Source organism: Varroa destructor, unplaced genomic scaffold (genome assembly GCF_002443255.2).
Source record: "Varroa destructor unplaced genomic scaffold, Vdes_3.0 BEIS01000001.1, whole genome shotgun sequence".
NCBI classification, from domain to species: Eukaryota; Metazoa; Arthropoda; class Arachnida; order Mesostigmata; family Varroidae; genus Varroa; species Varroa destructor.
In genome coordinates this window covers 17,135,317-17,154,308 of record NW_019211454.1, presented here as the reverse complement: position 1 = coordinate 17,154,308, position 18,992 = coordinate 17,135,317, and the positions used below count along the sequence as shown (strand labels likewise).

Genomic DNA, 18,992 nt, shown 5'->3' with positions numbered 1-18,992 from the left:
AATGGCAATGGCCATTGCCGCGCATCGACTAAACAGGGAATGCCCTCATGAAAAGATACCAACGTCAAATAGAAGTAAAGCTGTGTTCATGTAGGCATATAAAAATATATTTGCGTGTGTATATAGTTGAATCAGTAGTGGCGATTATGGATGGTATGAATAGCAAATACAGAAAGAAGGTGACCTCTGGTCAGTATTGGTACCTTTTAAATGATCACTTCGCTCGCGTCTTCAACGAAAAAATGAAATTAGTTAAGCCATGGCCTCGGCTTTATCTGTGAATAATAGTATCAAAAATATAATGTCAATACGTCTGCGCAGGTCATACAGCGCAGGCGCATACATACAAGCGTCCTATCAATCTCGACGTTATTCGAACTGGAATCATTTGTTAATTGGGGTTACACGAAGATATCGCTCCGTGAAACGTCCTCGTAGAGATCTTTCGTAGAATATATTTAAATATCCGAACATATAAATATATATAATCATTACACACATCCTATAGCATCCCATAGTTTTGCCGTTCCTTGTTCACTTACTTTGTAGAATGAACTCCCATCTGCTGATTAGCTGAATTTCTCAAGGCTCAAACTTTAAATATTTGCTAAAAGACTGTAGAAGTTCAATAATAATGATATTCAGCAAACCCTCAATGAGAATATATGCCATAACGATAGAGTTACTATTGTAATGCTTATAACGTACTATTCAGATTTATAAAAGAAAGTGGTAATGCTCATATAAAAATAGCAAGAACGCTTCGGTAAAACTTGTGCGCCAAAAGCTACATATTTTAAATTCGAAATATTTCGATCTTATTCTTTCTTTTTTCGTTTTCCCTTACTCTCTGCTATATTGAGGTCGTCTGTAGTAGACAACCTGCCTGAGTTACCTAAACTTCATTAAGTTACATGGCCAAATTATCTGATCAGGTTGCTTCGTCGTATCCAGCGCGTAACAAATGAAAAGCATTGAGTCTGACACCGCAATTTCCACTGAGCTAGCCTAAGCGAAATATGAAAAATACGCGGGAAAATAAAATCTACTATTTAAGTATATTTTTTCTCCGGCAGATTCAGCCGACATCGTTGGCTATCGAGACGGTCAAGTAATTAAAGATACCTCAGTCGCGTTATTTTGCATTTGTAACGTTTTGTTAAATCGCAACAAGAATGTATATAGAAATATTTACAAAAAAATATAGCCGATTTTTCATGCATCTACTCATTCGTTTTAATAGTAGATTTTATATGTCTACGTAAAAATCCTAATCGAAGATAGATCTTAAACGTGGTTTAATAACAACAGTAATAATGATAATAATAAAGCTTATATCGATTAGGCAGTCTACTTTGTGAGGTCGTGTTACGCGCCGTATAACCCTGAAACAGGATTTTACCAGCCTTATCTATGCCTAAAATCCGCAGATTTAGATAGCATATACTTACTTCGTTTCTTTAATAACTGTTTTTCCTAACTCCGTGCTAAAAGACGAAATGGAAAACAGTGTGTCAGATATAATCGATAGTGTTTGTTTACCTTGAAACGTGGTTCGCGTCAAACAAATAGACACAGTCGACAAACGGATTGTAAACATCACGTGTGAGCGTCACCTTTTTAATTAAGCACGAGAATCTTACAGGTATCGACAGAAAACAACTACTGCGGTAGTCATCTTCTATTTGTGCATACACCTTTAATTGTCCGTTTAGTTTGACCTCAGCCATCTCATCACCTTATACGTACGTTTGACGGTTAGAGTCCCCGAAACCGATAAGAGACATCATCATTAAGGTTTAGCTCACTGCTTAATATTATAATACGCTTGCCTATATATGTATATATATATATATATATATAAAAGCCCGCTTTCATATATATATATATAAAGCCCGCCTTCTATAGACAATCATGTAAGGCTTTGCAAAATCAAGGACCGGATCGGTAGATGCATAACAGTAAAATGATGTATTCACAAAGATCTAGGAACTTATCGTTTCTACATGACAACTTACATATTTGTGTAATTGCAAACCACTTGATTTTGCGTTCAAATAGTTATACCATCCATGAGAATATCTCTCGCTGATTAAACGGTTGTCAACGCTCCGTGACCCTATTCCTGTTCAATGTAAGCGTACAGAATATAGTTATCGGGATGTCTCCAAAGATTTCTCAAGTTTAATAAATTCAAGTTAAGATATGTTAACAAATAAGTAAACTATAAAGTGCAAGGGCTGTCTGAGTGAATATGGTTAGAAAAAAAATCATGTGACAGACAATTTTTGTTTAAACAAGTGACTAAATATTTATAACTGGCCAAGACGCGGTCGGCGCAGAAACTGGAGTTTAGAGCGAAAAAAAACACAGTGCTTGTTGCCCTCGAGTCCCGCCAATGATATTACAAACACGATGAGTATGATTAAATAAAGAAATAAAATTATCATTGATTAAATGATGCTATACATTAACCGAGTGTACTAAACGATCATATTTATTCTTACACATTAAATATTCTACTAACCTGAAAACGTCAAACTTTCATAGATTACATACGTTTCATTAAAAAAAAAATAAAAGCTTTTACAGTCTTTTGTTTTGCCTTTGCTGTTCACAAGTGTTTGTTTACACCACAGCGTTAACACTGGTCACACCTGCCTGAATGCCCCTCCTCGGGGAAATTTTTCGAAAACCTTCAAAGCAGATGAACAGCTATAGGCTATGTCGGACCGATCGCCGAATAGACAATACGTGAACTGGCGGTGCGCGGCGTCAAATGACGTCCTTGTGCTATCATTTTCGTACTGAGCTTTTTGCTGGAAAAAAAGGGGTGGATGAACAGTGTGAAAATCTCAAAACGGTTATACGAATTAATAATGTACAGGAGCAAACGGCCACCCGTATAAGGGAAAAGCGCGTCAGCGCCATACGCCCAATATGGCTGCTAAATGTGCTAAAGTTTAGCGTTTTCTTGGCCGACTTTCCCACTGGTCCAACATGTGCCGGTATGAGAAAGCGTCGGCGGCTACTAATCGTGTCCAGTAATAACGTGACTCTTACGTCACAGTCACATATTACGCACTATTCTACCATTTAATGAAACGTCTGTGCAATTTCGGCCCTACCTATAGGTAACTGTACTAACGCGATAGGTAAATATGTGCACGAGTTGAGCTCGTGCTTTCGGAACGGAATAAAAGGAAACTTGAAATCAAGCAAGATTCGCTACCATTTTTATGTAATAATAGAGTAACTAACAATATCAAATATTCGGCAAACTCTTAAAAATGCAGAAGTAGACGCTAGCTGACTTCATTTGTTGGGACAACATGACGGAATAATTATAATCTACTATTGATGATGCTTGCCTTACTACGCTGGTTAGAAAACTGAAATTATTTAGATGAAGTAGTGTTATTTTTTTCTTTAATAGATTTCATATTTCAGAATAAAGTTCATCGGATAGATATAGTTCTCGTTCTAGCTCTCCCCTGTCATTTTGTGTTATGTTGCCTAAGGCAACGCATGACGTTTACTTGACGTCGTTCTTTCAATCGATTACTAGATCGAAATTTGCTTTATGCTTCCCCATACAATGAGCGACCCGCGAACATTTTGAATTTCTAGCTAATACACCTCAAATTTCCTCTCGTTGAGATTAATAGACAGTATTTTTGGAGAAAAAATACATCAGAATGTACAGAAAGGACTACCTACTAAGGTTAGTTGGCGATTCTGTGAAAAAAAACCTATGGGTTTTCTTGGCATTAGCAGTCAAACGAATCTCGTACCCAATAATGTCGTATTTTTCTTTAATCACACCTGACGTATAGTATATATCATTGGCGGAGCTCGAATCAATGACCCCTGGCTTTTTCAGCTGGAAAGCTGAAAGTATTATTAAGAGTTATCTGGGTGCATCACGTCATTCGATGCAGTACATTAGGAATATCGCAAACTTTTTGGGTATAATTCGTTGTAGCGGTTCGTTTCATTTAATAATTACTTCCATAGTTAACTTACAGCAGGAACGTAATCACACTCTAATCAACACCGGATTATTTTCTTACTTTCATTTGTGTTTCTCGATAAATTCGATAAAGAATCGTTAGAGCTAAAGGTATTATAAATGCGAATAATCGTTTTTCTAGTATGCCTGCGCTCCTTTATCTTTATAGTTTATCTATCGGACCTAATTGAATAGATTCTGGCGAAAATGAGCTCGTCCACTGCAATGTATACCAGAGCCATTTGTTACTATGACATTTTAAAGACGTAAAATCCTGAGGGGTTCTTGAGGGGGCCTATGAACGAGCGGCACACCACACATATGCCCAATACGATTGTACAATTACAACGTAAGACCTGATCGTGACCTTCCAATCACGGAGTGGATAAAGTAAAAACAAATTTTAGCTCCTATATTCGAGTCCGTATAATTTCGATTGCTTTTATGGCTTTAAAGAGGTGGTAGGTGATAGAACATATCGTACCATCAATTTTCGCAAACAATCCATCGACCATAAACACACACACACACAGGCACAGGTTGGACACAGAAGTGTAAATCATACATAAAAAAAAAAGCTCTTGAAAAGCTCCTAAAGCAGTGCACTCAGTATATGGAAGTCCAGCTCGTACGTGTACAATGGTTTCGATTCACTAAATGGCTCCGGACAACCCAACACTAACTATTCAACTACAGGTAACCACAGATGGCGCATAGCATAAAGCGATCAAAGAATATTGTTTTATCTTTGCACAAATACATATGTGAGCAGAGGGAACAGAGACATACGATTTTGTATAGACCTGTGTGTAGACGAGGAGGATCGAAAGGATAAATACACAGGCACCACAGCACAGCGGAGCAGGATACAACAGAGGATGTTGCTGGTTCGTGCTCACGCACAAAGTCGGACACGAAGTCCTTAGGTCCTATGAGACTATATATCGCAACAATAAAACGGAATATAAAAGTTTTAGCTACAGGCACACCTTTACTGACGATTAGATTAACGTGGAATCGAAGCACAGGGGAGCGCTAACTACTTTTTTTTTTTTATTATATCATTCAATTCTCGTCTGACAAATACTTCATTAGGAGAAGGCAAAAACTCGGTTCGAGTCGACCTTGACAACGCCTGCCCTTCGTAGCATTTAACCGATTAGTCCATCGTGTAGTAACGAAAATTTCAAACGAATAAGGAACCCGTCATCCGTACGATTCAGATAGGTGTCAAGTTGTATGTCCGTAGACGGGCAGACGATGTCGCTGTAAGAATAGCGGCAGCGTGCTCACCTACTAAACTTAAGGACATGTAAAATGGTTTCGGCTCGAAACCGGGCGTACACAGGCTTTGTTTCAGGCTAGAACGGGCCAGCCACTTAAAGCAAGGCTTAGCTGAGGTACTACCGGACGTAAGAGCTCGAAATGTCGATTTAAACGGGAAAGCGAACAAAATACACGTCTCTCAAAAAAGCTATATCCAGTACCCAAGTGAGCCAGGGAGTTTTGCACGCGCACATATGTATACTTAGAGGAACTGTATAAAGGATGTGTATAAAGAACGGCATCAAAGGTTGCATAATAGAACAAAACAAACACCAATTACAAATTAATGTATTCGTATAGTGTCGGGTAAAGGTAACCTAGTATTTCGTTGAGAATACTAAAGAAACTTTATCCCATTCTGCACTTCAGATATGTAACATCATACTGATGTAAGCGAATTTGGCGCATTTTGAAACTGAATAAGTTTTGAACTGCGCGTCACTAGCAGACGAAATTTGTCTGGTAAATACTCCAATCCTCTAGTAACTTGTGACTGAAGACCGGTTATTTCGCGAGAAATTAGTTCAGAAACATGTTTTAGTCCTGGAAATCAATGTTCCTCGAAAACCATAACGCTACAGAAATGTATCGAAAAGTGGTGAAAACTTTAGGTAACGACGCCTCAAGTGAAAACATAGTTCATGCATAGTGAGAATGTTTCAAGAACTGAGATTGGAGTGTTGAAAATCGGAAAGAAGATGCCCACATGTCGGAACCCGAATGATACGAACGCACTGCCTCAATCGAAGTGGTTGTCTACGAAAGCAGAGCTTAAGGGCTCTGTCAGTCAAAAATGGCATTTCACTTGTACCATGTTAAAGAATTATGAGCCAAATGGTGAAAATGCAAACACTGAGTGAAAGATGAGTCCCCTGTGAATTGACCCCAAATCAGCTGGAAATGCCTATAGTGCATTTTACGTGCGATTTGCAGGATTTTTAATCAATGAAAAACCATAGACAAGGGATGATTTAATCTCTAATGCCAGCACGAGAGAAACCAGGGGCGAATGTTATCCCGGAAAGATTTGCAATTCGTTGACAGTACTGAGTAGGTTCGGACGTAAGGTGATCGTAATACTTGCCCAAAATTAAACAATGGATGCAGCCCGCTATTCCAAGTTCTTATGGGCTTATGCACCGCAGGCACAGCAATCAAAGGCAGGCATTCTGGTTACTTGATGACGATACGAGATTTCATTACACAAGTACTCCCAGAATTAAGTTAAAGATTATCGAACATTGGTTTTAATCAGTTTATTCTTCCGATCTAGGTCCGTTTAAATACAATGCCCTATAAAGGAGAACTGGTGGGCAAGCATATTCTACTATCGATTTACCCCTAAAGGTCATAGATAGAAAAATTCACTTACTTAATCGGTAACTTATTAGAAACTAATTGAATTGTTAAAGAAACGACGCACGTTGGATTGAATAAAGAATCGCAGCTAATGAGTAAAAAAAATGTACACATCTCAAGTTTGGTTTGGTCACATATAAGGTAACGTAAAAATGAATGTGATGTTCAGTTTTTTTTCATTGGCAGCAGTAGCCTTTTGGAGCGCGTCTTCCTTGATTTGCTGTGGAAACATTTCAATAATAGAAGTGATAGCATTATCGGTCTCCTTCTTAACTTGGTTTCCGGCAGATATGCGGCAAGTGGTATCATGAAATTTCGGTTTTTAAGCGTTCAGCTACATTTCCATGCACACCTTGGCCTTTGCTTTCGAAATAATTTCACCGAGTAGATCGCTAAAGTTTGTTCAGCATATAACTTGTCCAAAGTTCTTCGCGCACGGTATTTAGTGGACGTTATGGCGCTATAACTTTATATCAATTTAATTTTACGCAATGGTAAATTAGCTGCAATTTATATTGATTTCGACTGTGTTAATATTAAAGAGAAACTTTGTATTTTAACGATACTCACCGTTCTATTTTCTTCAGCCTTCTAGTTAGACCTGTCAAAAGGCTTGTCAAAAACTATTTCTCAACAGTTCCTATTCCCAGTCGCCCCAACCCCAAAAGTATACAGATAAATCGGAGGTTGCCGGTGTCACTACAATCTTAACACAACCCCACAGCAAAGAGCACGCTGGTGCTCCTTGCTGCAAAAGAAAGTAATTCAATTTGCGTACTTTAGTGAGGGTATCACAGTGGGTTTCAATCGTAGGAGATGTTCCGTCTCGGTTTGCTTCAAATTCCGTTTGCTCTCTCTCTCTCTCTCTCTCTCTCTAAGTCTGTTACTGTTTGACACCTCAAACCGACAAAGAAATTCAGTCACTTCGTTTTTTCACAGCACATCCTCAATACGGAGCGGACTCACAAAAAGTTTTGCCTTAAAACCTTAACGTGTATTCGCCACAGAACCTCTGATACTTTGGTCTTCTCCTTTAAAATCAAATGCTTTCTGTGTAAACACTGCGTGACATTGTTCCTTTCAAATAGGGCCAGATCGAATAGGACTCTTTTGGTATTCTGCTCTTTGTTTTGCATAGGACAACTGTATTTGATTTGCCAGCGCTTTCCGCCATCGGCAAACGATGGACTCAGCTTGCCGCTATGCTACTTCCACTGCTCACAGCTGTTTTTGCCGTATCGGGCTGTTGGGCGGCGCCACTTCGAAGCAGCTACAGCAGCAACCAGTACTGGGAGATCCGATGCCCATTTGCTTGGCCGTCCGTGGCTATCTCCCTGTTCGCCAACAGACATCAACACCAGATCGGCTGTTGTGGCTAACTTCTCGGGGAAAGAGGCGCCGTTAATATGGGCGAGAAAGCAAAGACCTCGCTCAATCAGCACTAACTATATTTTTATAGACTGTTGAGGATGAACTAAAACAGCACTCACGTCGCTTGTTTATAAGGTGCCTCTAAGTTAAAACAGATATTCGGAAGAACTTCCTTTTCGTATGTGTCAATAGGCACATCCATCACAGACACGTCCGTTTAATGTATCTACTATTTTTTCGATCACAGCTTCGACTCATGGCCTGAACCGCGCGTACGTCATTTTCAGTAATCCTTCTCGAAACTAACGAATACGTGTAGACCAGGTAAAGTCTCGGTAAGAATTTAGCGGATTGTTATCTTGGGATGATGATAGGCCAAAAGCCTCAAAAATGCAAGCATCCAAAAAAGCGTAGACGTTTTTTAGAAGGTGCAACGAGTGTAAAAAAACACCAACCATTGTGGCTTATCGTCACGACCTATTTGGAGTGAGACACGTTCGCCTTTAAAACAGTCGCTACCATCTGTATCGGCATTAGCAAAAAGTACTTTGCGTTATTTTGCTAAGCTTTGAAGCTCTTTTAATAAAAACCCTTTTCGTATATCTTTCGCTTTGATTCACGATAAAGTATTGCCAGAAGCCACGTGGCAATAACATCGACCATCAACTTTGAACAACCAAAAAAGTTCATAATTTTGATCAGAGTATGTTTGCTACGAGGTCATGGACAATAGACCATCGTCGCTCATATCTTGAACTTAAGACTTCTGTCTCCATCACGATGAGCTTTTGCTATGATAAACAAACCGTCCTCTTTCCAGTACCGAAAATAACGGATGAACGCATATTTACTACAGACAGCCCGCCAAAACGTGTCCCAATTTGTTCTCAACACTCCCTACACAGTGCTACTGTAGTATTTTACAGGAAGACAACGGCGATAGTCTGGGTCATGAGAATTCACTGCTGTAACAATGCAAAGGCCAGCAGTAATAGCAGAGACGGCCATTAACGCCAACAGCGTCACAAGTAAAAGCTGCATACGAATGAAATAGAAGTGTGATTGTGATTGGAGAACAAGAATTGTCGAGACACGTAACGCAATTCTAGGCTGAAAAACAAATGGGAAAAATTGCACCCTGTTAAACACTCAGGCATTAGATTAACGCTGTCCGTGCTGAGCGAACCGCAGACGGAGTATTGATAATAGAACAACCTGTCCCCAATAGCAACTCATGGCAACAAGGCGCCCCATGGGTTACTACACATGAGACACAATTTTGAACCATTGAGCGGTAGTAGCAGGAGTATTAAGTACCCAAAATAGAACGACATATCATGCATAAAACAATACGTCGCCGACAACGACTATCGCGCTGGCGGCTGCTAGTAGCGCTTCGCAGTATTACAGCGGTATCAGGATCTTCATCGGACATTTGGTACGACAGAACCTTACGACGCATCTATGGGTTGTGCGGGTCCTGCAAGACGCGACGTCTAACATCCGGTATCCGCAAACAGAATATATAAATTTGACAGTAATCAGCTCATCAGATCGGTTTCGGTGGCAAACAGGCCACTCGAATCAGTAAAATTGTCTCAGTTCATCGTGCTCGTCTGTGGATCAGGAACCGTCGCAAGAAATGAGGCGAGGCCACGGAAGCGTCCGATGAGTTCGTCGATGGACACACATTTCATTTGGATGCTTGAAAAATGCAACTAATGTTTCGATATCTGTCCCATATACCCAGCAATCAGTGACTAAGAGGGCAACAGATCAGCGTAAGTGCATTTGGCAGTGACTTCGGCACACTTCAAAGCCGAGTTTGTATTGATCAGAAAGAGATACAACGTAGATTCATTCGACCAGTAAACTAAGAACAACAATGGCGCTATTAGTCCATGCCTATCTATTAATAAAAAGGAGGTTAACAATATTTCGCGTATATTTAATGTTTTTCTAACAGTTTTTCACTTCGGTTCCAGATGGGACCGTTCGCACCTGTTCTAGCACAGATAAGCAGATCGATGAGATAGATTGAGGTGATCTGTCTGGGTTCGGCCTATCCGTAGCCCACTAACATCGGGGCAATAGAAGCAATTCTAAGACGCTGCTGTTTTTGCCGGAACTGTTCATCCATTCTTCGTATCGATGTGCATAGAGGTTGAAGAAATGTTATTTATGCCCGTTTTTACATCGTGCACGAGTATGCATCGCGACGTGTTTGTGTGTGATTGGTATATCATGGTTTATGGTTTTTTTTTTTTTATCGTATATACATATATGTTGGCGACGAAGCGATTTTTCCTATATATTTTTCTTTGTATCTAGTTGCGGTTGTGCTTGTCGTCTACGGCGGCGACGCTGTCGTTGTCGGTACAATTCTTTGCAAAATTCGTTTTGGGTGTTCACAGGATAAGATAAATTGCGTATTTCCTTTCCGTTTCATGCGTTCCGCTTAATTCCAGTAAAAACTGAGCCACCGAGTATGTGGTCATTGGTGTTGTTAACGGAGTCGGTTGCCTTCGGAAAATGGTCGGAGGCGAGCGGTAAATCTTGACGTTGATGATGCGAGTGAAGATGGTGATGATTGTGATGGTCTACGATTTACACGTACAGGTGATATGATCTTGGAAAAATCACCTTTAGAAATAGCGTAGTGTATATATATATATATATGCGGTATGTTAGTTATGCTTTTTTTCTCCATAGTTGATTTGGAATAGCTAATCTTCACGATTATGCACGGCTCCTATTTTCGATGGTTTGACAGAACTAGATCATCTGGGTATTGGATGTTTTTGATGAAAAAGTGTACTTCTAACAGCTTCTACATCAGCACCAGTGCCAATGCTTGTGCCACAGCGTTAGTAGATGTAAATCTCTAATTTGATAATAAACAAAATCTCTGCATTTTCGACTTCGATGGTCGCGTACAAAAATTAACACGGTTATCCTACTAACATCCTTACGCCATAACTTATTTGCATATATATATATATGTATATCGTGAGTGTCCGAAGACTGTAAGCGTATTAGGCGGACAAGAAGTATAGCAGTATCGATGTCAGCCAGATGTGCACTAAATCGATTTTAATGTACATATTTATTTAATTTATACAAAAAAAAATAGATATTACAGCTAACCGGAAATCAAACCCATGTTTACCAATCATACATCGCGCCTCACAAGTGATCATGCTATATTTTCTCAATTTTTTTTACTTTATCTGTAAAAACAACGCTTTATCAACTAGAATCGTTTCGTACACGCGGGATTCAATGTTTCTAAACAAGATCACGCACAAAAACAGGCTTCTGTATGACAGAATGCCCCCCTTCTCGCTGGCAGCAGAACAACAGCCCCAACTAAGAGAGATTTATATTAATATGAGTAAATAAAAAAAAACATTGAAAAAATAAATGCGAGCGTGTCTGGCTGCCTGACTGCCGTTTTGTTTGCCTCTTATACGTCGCACTACATTTCTAAACGGTGACTAACTACAGATGGTACAGAACGAAAGTCGACGAATCTAGGAAATCGCGCGCCGCACACGTTTATGTACTGTATATCACAGTCAAGTGGTTAGCGTACCAAAACATGTTTCCTTACAGATTTGCGATTAGAATAATGACGTCAGCGTGTCTATGGTTGCCGGAATCGAAACAGGCAATGCCGTATCAACTACGTCAGAGACAAGCTGAACATGTACATTCTTCATGAGGTGCGGACTTTCACTTGCACAAGTCTGTGCCGAATCGAAAGCGTGGCCAAGAGCTCGTGGTGACGTCAACCGAAGAAACTGTTTCTTTCTCAATGGTAGCCTATAAACTTCTAGGAAAAATGGGCTGCACAACTTTAAGAATTGCAAGAATTAAAGTAGAGTCGCGTCTTTATTTAGCGCCGGCTGAACCGAGCAGAATTACGAAAGTACTGACGATATGCAGTGTATCTGTCGTTTATTATCATTGTTAAGCTCGATCATGTTCGGCTAGTGATTTCATGTATCAAATTGCCATTAAGCTTTTTTTTAGCTGTGTATCGCAAAATCAAGACTAGGAAAAGTGGTGACGCTGCTGGAAAGAAATATTGTCACGGAACACTACCATCGACGCCATTTTTTTTATGACACGTTGGGATACGCAATAGATTGTATTTTGAAATGACACACAAGAACATCAAACGCGTGTTGGCATTTAATTGGTTGGTTTTCACTCTATTACCACGATGTTTTTTCTCTCATGACCTTTTACCCGATTATTTTTTTCTGTACACATTTGCCCAGCTAATGAGTGCGCCACTTCTAATTATAGAGGCTAATTAACCGATTGAGGTAAGCATATGAGTTCCGCCAAATCATACTAATATTTTCTTGATTTTTTTCCCCCTTGAGCTGTTGGAAATTTCCGTGCTATGGCCCCACGTGCCGCTTTATCGTTCCATCTCACTGTGACGCTTTTTGGCTTTTTAAAACTGTCGTAGACTTTTAGATTCTTTTGAGAGTAGGAAATAAGAAATTTAAGAAGCACTGAACGTCACGTAGAAAACGTACCTTTGGTAGTCTAACGGCCTCGATGGAATTCCCTTCATTATAGATATTAATAGGTAGCAGCCCGCACAACTAACGAAATCCTCATTTTTTGTCACCTATCGTACGGATACGAAAATATGAGTCTAATTCATTTGTGCCATGTGTTGGTCTAACCAAAGTAAATAAAGGTCATTCCATGGAGGCGTGCTTGGGCTGTAATGTTACAGATCCGCTGTGAGTGCCTACTGAGTTTCGTTACCGAAAAGTTCTGCTCTCGCCTGTGGACACGGAAACGTACATATCGAGACATCGCAATGGCCCAAGGCGACTTATCGATTAGCGCTAACTCGTGGCACCGATCGTCATGCTGATTTCACTCGGCCCTTCGCTTACACTAACGGTAAATGAAGTAAGGTAAGATGAGGTAAATGAAGCGACAAATAAATAATCGTTTAATTTGAATAATAAAAAAATAATGACGATGTCGCTCGAGCGAACGATGCGGGTGCTTAAGATTCATCCATCGCATTCATAAAAAGAGCTTTAAACTGCCGCTACATCCCTGAGTACAGCTAGAGAATATAGATTTTGTTTGGTTGCATATATTGAGCGCACGAGCAGTGTAAATAGGTGCTACATCGTGCATTAGAAGTAAGACCTAAACAAATGTACGTAAAGGCTTAATAAACATCTGAACCTGGTTGGCGTCAAACCGCGTACGACAATAACCATACAATATCCACAAGCCATCATTCGAACGCGGCAGGTGAACCTTAAAATTCCTACAGTTCTATACAGTGGAGGCATGATGGCATAACGATCGTTCGTTTTCTTGTGATTATCGCACCTCGGATTTCGCTATCTTCGATAAAGAATATTTGAAGCTTCTAGCTGCGACGCCCTGCTGTCCTGAGAAGCCATGTTTACGAAGAAATGCGCATGGGCCGGTAGCACATTGAGCTTCCTATCGGTCCAGACTGATGTCATCTATGGATACGAGTTATAACGCTGACGCCGAACATATCCTTTGCCGAACGACACCCGAACGCAGATGATCTATCTCATCAACGACTTTTATTTTATCAGCTAGAAGTCGTGGGAACGTACAGCGAAGATGTGGTCCGCGCGCTTCAAACAACGTGACCAGTAGTAAATTCAAAATAAAGAACACATGTCAGCTGGAAAGATGCGCAGCTATTAAGATTGAATAATAAGCTTTCGACGATGGGGCCAATCGAAAGCAGATGACGCAGAAGTGTCCTATAAGTTCTTTGAGTAAAGGTACGAAGGTCTTGCGGTCGATAGGTTTTGTCGAACTTGAGCCTGTGTTCCGCGTCTAGCGACCTCTACGATAAAAATATATATAGATATATGTATCTTCACGAACCGATGGATTAGTTCATACTGTTTGCGTATATTGCAAGGATCGGCCTTAGACATTTAGTTACTTTTATCACCACTGTAGAACTGCTACAAATATGAAACACGAAAATATTCATTCTCAAAGTATAGTACGCAGTATTAAAAGGGGCAAAATATTGTCTTTGTCAATACACGCCTGTGGCTACTCTGCGTTATATGAGTTGACTATGTAAAAGGAAGCTGGTGCGTGATCATTAGAAAAATATTCGCTTACTGTTTCTATAAGCGACGTTTTGGTGTAGCTCAAAAACATGTCTTAAATGTGCTCGATGCAATCCGAATCGATGCGGTCTTATAATGTTTTTCCCGGAATTCGATGTTTTTATCTATATATAAGTATTATATACGCTGGACACGTGAGTAACTCAGTTTTTTAATGTCCTATACTTCTAGTAGCTGCTTTCCATATACGTGACAGTCAAGTGTCCTTTAGCAAGACTTTACGCATGGAGATTCATTCATAGAGAATGATCATATGGTAAATTAACAATTTTAATTGGTATAACATCAATATATCTGATACCGATTAATAAAAAATCGTAAAAATTCAATAATAATTAGTTTTTACTAACTTTTCATTTTTTGGACAAAAACTACAGCGAACTGCATATTATACCATATGATTATTCGGGTAGAAATGTTAAAGGCCGATGTAACACGGCAAATTACATATACATAAAACAAGAAACACTTATGATATGACAGATAATATAGAAAAAAACTTTAGTATGATAGTTTCAATTATCGCTTATTTCGAACGCTTATTGGTTTTCAATGGCTACGTATAGTCAGTAGTGATTAAGATAACCTTTAAATCAGTATGAACATATTGGAAAACTGACGATTTGTACAAGCACATTTAGGCACCGCTTGGCGAATACGCGTATCTGTTATTTTATTGACCAATACATTGATGATCAAATATAAGGGCTTAAGCGATGCATGGTACACAAGACTTAGTACCGATATGGCTTACACAGAAAACGAACAGCGTTCTTTTGGTAAGAATGTGTGTAGTCCTTGTCTTGTATGTTGATGAAATATATGGCTAAAAATGGGCTATTTGCTTGGCCTAACAGTAAAGGCTAGTTTACTTATCGACACAGGCGAATATAGTATGTGTTCTTGCTATTTACCTAGGCACATATTAGCATCACGTACCGCTTCGTTTCGTTGAAATGTCTATCCTTTTTTTCTCATCATTTCTAGCTGGTAGTCTGTGCTCCGTGGGTAAGGCTTTCCCAAAAAGTTCTCGGGCTTCTACATCGTTTTCCCTGTCCTATGCTATACGATATGGAATACAGTCAAAAGGGCCGTGACTCATTCATGAGCGAAAGGCTCAATAGAGTAGACGACATATTGTATAATCGATTCCAAACACCCTAACTATTTATGAAAGTCAATTGAACGATTTTTCGCTAAATACTTGTTGACGCATCCTGTATGTGTTACTAGGTAAAACCGCACAATGCAAGTATTTGTGCTTTTTTTTTAAGAGTTTGATTGTGATTCGTTGACACTGTCTTAATATTTACATCATTAGACCCCGCTTCGGTCACTTCGTATTCCTCGTTTCGTATCGAAGCCTGCAATTGGCTTTTATTATTGTTAATGCTTGCTAGCCAATATATATCCCACAACAACTGTGCGTGCAAGCCGTCACGAATCATATGGCTCTAAAGACAGACAACTCTGTGGCCATACGTTAAATACGTCAAGGGTAAAAATGTCCTATTATCCGACAATTTTACTTCCGGTGATTTTGCCTTGGTTAAACTTAAGTGTTTGATACGGCTGGCAGCTCTGTCGTGCTTGATGCGAGCTGAATAGACAGGCGCGCCACTTGTGCCTCATCGTAGTAACAGATAAACTTACTTGGTTAGGATTGTCATATCTACCACATATCGTTGAGGATCAAGAATGATCTGTAGCCGTGGAAATGATAGCGAAAACTACAGAGCTCTTTTGGAGAGCGGCTTAGAATGATTTTGATGTGATCATCGATGAATGAAGAATAATGTATGAACTTCGAATACGGTTGCCGATCTTTTCCTAATACATTTTGACAAATGCTAGAATACCTTCCACGAGCTTATTTTCCTTAGTACAGTGAAAATGATTTCAACGGTATGTGAATCTGAACCATTAAAATATTCAAGCTAATTAATAGTGTGCTCGCATCATTTTTGTGCTGCTTCTACCACACCCATGCTTTTGAGCAAAAGCCTTTTATCAAAAAATATTCACGCAATTCAGAACCATTGTCATTTACATATCACTATACTTTATTTCGAAGAACAACTCGTCTCTATTCCATATTACTTGTGGTTTCATTTGTTTTTCAGTTTTTTTCAATTTAGTTTTATTGACTGCCATGAAGCTGTTTGGGCGTAGTAGAGCATACGGAAAACCAACCGTCAGGGTTTGACGGATCTTGACGTTTCCCCACAATAAGTGACACGGTTAATTATTGTAGGATCACCTAAGGTCGATAAAAATGGAACACAGTGGCCGGACTACAGAAGTTTATGGGGGCTCGACGAACATGTTGAGAAATACCATCGCCGACGCTAAGACGACGACAGCCTCCCAAAATACCAGCTTAGTTTAAAAATAGATAATAGCCCAGTATAAGTCAATTAGAAAACACCTTTGCGTGTCCCATATATACAGTGAACGCATTCGCAAACAAAACCTCGAGAAATCAGGTTCATAGCTGGGCGAAGATGTATGGTTAACCTTGTGCAATGGGCCAGCTGTCCAAAAAATGCTTGACATTGAAGCTGCACTGGTCTTTAAATTCCAAATTGTTGTTTTTACGGCTGGTCCTGAGCTGTCATCTATAGCATAGTTACGTCAGGCTTCTCGTGGATGTCTGTCAAGTGCTGCTAATGCCTATAAACGAAAAAATTAAAAGGACCCCTTCGAATGATTTTTTTGTTCTGAGTGCCCGGGATCGCGGGCGTTATTCTCAAACCAAATGTAAGGAGCGTACCGTTTTGCGTCATTTAGATTGTCTGTCTAATTTTCTTACGATGTTTTATCAAGTTTGCAGAATCATTTGATCAATGAGTTTAAATAGGCTCTATGACCACGTGAGAACCGTTTCGCTTTTCGTTTTTTGCAGTCTGCTAAATACTTACGAAAAAGCTATCTTCCCAATGCCTTAAAGTTTGGATCAATCCAGTTGTCCTTTAGGCTGCTACAACCCCGGAACTTATGCGTGGACATGCATAGAATCGACGAGTAACGGGACGAGCATAACAAACGATTTGGATGTTCAGTACCTGGCACTGATAATCCGTGACTTAAAGTCTACTTTTACCAGCATCAGCATCGATGTAGCGTGTTAATGATAATTCATCTAACTTTAACTGACCGTAACTTCTCTTCGTAGTAGCTCGGGTACAATTTCCTACACCACTATCTATTATATCTTACCTCATGTTATCAATACGTTGGTTTGTGTTTGTCCATGTCAGGGCTCGTTTTCATTACTCACTGATTATGCATATCGTACGGTGTTTGTCTGTTTGTCGGATCGCATTAACTTTTGCATGCTGGAACAAGGTTTCACTTGTTACTGTAGTACAAAGCAAGCGCTACGCAGGAAAACGCTCACAAGTTTGTAAGTTCCCGTGAGGAACATGATGTGATTTTTTGTCTCGTTTTATGAACAAATTTCATTATTATAATTTAATATATTGTATACGATGTTATAAGCTGTCAAAATATAAACAGTATTTTTTTTAAATGCTTGTTCAAATATTCAGATTTGTACATAGAAACATCTACACACTTCTAAAAAGTTTCTATACTAACTACCGAGAATGAGCTCGGCAGATGATAAGGAATATCAACGTCATTTATTTAGGTAAAATATTTTTTTATAGTCTAGACGGGGCTAGAGTCTCTATTCATTATTCAAATCGATGCATACGTTTTATCTAGTGGAGCAATACATTCAATGATAGGGAGCGTTTCTTTTGTTATTGCGAATGTGGCTGAACAGATATTTGTCCATTTTGGCCTACTCATGAGAATGGTTTAGAATTGCATAGAATAGAAAAACAAATGCCCTTACCAAAATCGTTTCGACTTTTACTAACTGTGCTTGCATTGCGTCAAACGGCTAGCCGTTTCGGCATGAAGCGAGATGTAGCTTTGGCGACTTTCGAACTTAAATTATTACACGAATCCCTAAATGCGGCAAATAAACACATTACTGCTGCGCCTTCACTGCGACATGTGACCTAATAAATGAATGGGCATCATTGAAGACGCACGGAGCTACATACCGATATCCGGCGGTTTAAATAAAGTTATTGGAAATCAACAGCTTTGATGGGACTGTATTCAGCTGTTCGCTGAATTTTTCAATTGTAATGTTCCACTAAATGCAGACGACCATTCACCTTTATGTGCTACCCCTAATTTCGCGAAGCAGGTAGGGAAAATGAGCTTTCATCTAACTCGCTAGTCTGGGAAGGAACTGGTGTAATAACTCTTTAACTTTTATCTTGTTCATGGCGCCACTCCAACAACGAGCGTTCGCCGATTTCGACTTGTCTAAACGCAACTTAAACTCCTCGAGTCACTGTCATTTAAATCTGCATTTCAATTGATGACCTAATGAAGTGTTGTTTTCAAAAATTGGAAACACATGCTCGACGCTAGAACCTGTATGTACCATAGAGATCCCAAAAAAAAAGCAAAGGCGCCGGCTTCATCCGTCGTCCGTTTTTCCGTTGGAAGAATATTAAAAAGATCTGTTGTTAAAAATATTGATCGAATAATTTGACGTTGTAGCATTTTCAGCATAGATTTTTACCGACCGATAAAACTAAGATGAAAGCAATGAATTTACGTAGACCATTTTAGAAGAACAAGCTAATGCATATCGAATAATAAATCGGTAGATTATAAAAACATTATCTGTTTGTTTAATATACGAGATATCAAGTTTAATG

At 39.4% G+C, this 18,992-nt stretch overlaps 1 protein-coding gene and 1 long non-coding RNA gene across 6 annotated transcripts in view; one reads left to right on the top strand and one right to left on the bottom strand.

The window, feature by feature from the left end:
* The window catches only part of LOC111242828 (MKRN2 opposite strand protein), a 26,857-nt gene extending 18,679 nt beyond the window's left edge, over positions 1-8,178 (bottom strand). For 2 of the 3 annotated variants that reach the window (XM_086988046.1, XM_086988082.1), the window contains exon 1: positions 7,268-8,178. The gene's annotated coding sequence lies outside the window, so the exon portion shown is untranslated. The remainder of the gene's footprint in view (positions 1-7,267) is intronic. The other variant, XM_086988135.1, reaches the window with a different exon arrangement.
* Positions 8,172-18,992, top strand: LOC147758323 (uncharacterized). Of its 3 annotated transcripts, XR_015327324.1 has the most exons (5): positions 8,172-9,849; positions 10,054-10,305; positions 10,537-10,687; positions 12,828-13,014; positions 13,474-18,992. It is a non-coding gene; the product is annotated as an uncharacterized LOC147758323 (long non-coding RNA). The 3 variants fall into 3 exon arrangements; XR_015327295.1 differs by having other exon boundaries at positions 10,054-10,274; positions 12,828-18,992; XR_015327287.1 differs by having other exon boundaries at positions 12,828-18,992.